The sequence below is a fragment of the Octodon degus genome, unplaced genomic scaffold (assembly GCF_000260255.1).
Source record: "Octodon degus isolate 3935 unplaced genomic scaffold, OctDeg1.0 scaffold00171, whole genome shotgun sequence".
NCBI lineage: Eukaryota > Metazoa > Chordata > Mammalia > Rodentia > Octodontidae > Octodon > Octodon degus.
The window spans coordinates 2749936-2751957 of record NW_004524747.1 but is presented as its reverse complement, the minus strand read 5'-3'; the positions used below and the strand labels follow the sequence as shown (position 1 = coordinate 2751957).

Here is a 2022-nt window from a genome sequence, read left to right as displayed (position 1 = left end):
TTGAACCGCGGTCCCTGATGCTTTGCGAAGCTTGTTCTAAGTAGGTGCTTTAGACCACTGAGCCATCTCTCCAGCCCCATCAATAGAATTCTTTATCTCCAGGATTTTTGTTTGACACCTTTGCTTGGAATTTGTTTTTTTGTTAAATTTGTCATGTATATTTTGAACTCTTTCAACAGCTCCTCCAATTTTCTATTTTTCCCTAAACACATTGGTTAGCCTATTTCATAGTTCCCCTGTCTTTTGGGTTATGTCCTCTTTGAGTATGCTGGGTTTCTTTATGCCTTACAGCTTGGCTATCTGGGGTTTTTTTTGTTTCTTTGTTTTTGTTTTCCTCTATATTGATGCTGCTTGGGTTTGCTTTGAGAGATTTGGAGGCATTTTGTTGCCTTGTGTTTTCATATTATTTTTGGTGTATGTGCTGAGGAGTGAGCTTAAATAGAGTGAAGAGGATTTTTTGTTGGTGTGAAGATCTTTATTGTTAGGTTCTGTTTTACAGTGATGTGTCATGGCTTTGTTAAGAGCTCTTATTTACCACTTTACCTATTCTACTTAATTGGATTGCACCCTGTCAGTACAAAATAGGCCACCAACAATAGGTATCACATACCAAATCCTCTTATTCAGGCAGAATGACCTGTGCCTGGGCCCACAGAGGTCCTCATGATAAGAAATTACCTGTTGGCTAGAGACCATACTCGTAAGTGAAAGAAATTAAACCCACATGTGCAAACCTTGCATTATCTTCTTAGTGCAAAAACCTGAAAGGGAAATAAAATCTGAAGAGTACAGTAGATAAAAGAAAGAAATTACTGAGTTGAGGAGAAGGACAGGAGAGGGAGTGGGTAAAGAGATATATCTATGGGGACCAGGTAGATAGCTCAGTAGAATAAGTGCTTGCCTGGCAAGCGCAAGGTCCTGAGTTCAATCCCCTAAAAAAGAAAAAAAAGATATATCTATGTATATAAGCAGGATAGTTTGGAGAACTGTACTGTGGATTTCTGCTGGTCTATGGAAAGTAACAGATAATGCTTAAATGTTTTTGTTTCCTTTTCTTAATTCTTTGTCCTTTCTTGCTTTCTTATATTTTTTTTGTTCTTGCAATGTTGCATTCCTATATCTGGTGATATGAACAAGTAATTTGAAGACAACACTATGCAATACAAATACTGTGAAATTCATATTATTTTGTTTCATGAAATTCTGTATCATTTGTAATTTTTCTGTTTTAATACGACTTTGTATTGTCTTAAAAATAAAAGAAAAAATGACCTATTTGTATCTTTTTTTTTAATTATTTTTTTAGGGAAGGGTCTACAGGGTGTTCAGGGTCTCACTACTTGATTGGACTCGTAGTGATCTGCCTGTTTACAGCCCTCCAAGAGCTGGGATTACAGGCATGCGCCACCACGCCCAGTCTCAATTGCCATCTCAGCTTGCCCCAAGGGTGAGGTCAGCACAGCAGGCCTGGGGATCGAACTGCTGAGCTATTAATCTGTTGAGCTATTTGACCAGCCCTTACCTGTTTGCATCTTAACCTTTAAGTAGAGTTACTATTGTTCAAAATATTAGTGTTTAAAAAATATTATCTTCTTTGTTCTTTGTTGAAAATTGTTTCTGGTAAATTCCAGAGTAGAGAAAATTAGCATTCTCTTTATAGCTTACCTCTGCCACTTTTCAAGAGGCCTCTGGATTTGGGATATCATGCTGGTTGCTACCACCTTAGGATCAGATATATTCATGCTGTGAAACCAAGAATCACATCTGGCTCTGTGGGATTGATCCAGGCCCTGCTCCTACTCAATTTTCTATTTTTAGGTTTTTGAGGAAACTACATACTGAGTTCCTTAGTGGTTGTACTAGTTTACATTGCTACCAAAAGTGTAGAAGGATTTCTTTACCTCTACATCTTGTCAGCATTTGTAATTTTCCTTATCGTTTTTGGATAGTTCTGCTTACTAGCGTAAAATGAAATCTCACTGTTGTTTTGATTTGAATTTCTCAAGTAGCCAAAGATGCCAT

At 37.4% G+C, this 2022-nt stretch overlaps 1 protein-coding gene across 1 annotated transcript in view; it reads left to right on the top strand.

The window, feature by feature from the left end:
- Positions 1–2022, top strand: part of Sytl4 (synaptotagmin like 4) — an 84022-nt gene that overhangs the window by 51788 nt on the left and 30212 nt on the right. The gene's annotated exons all lie outside the window — the stretch shown is intronic.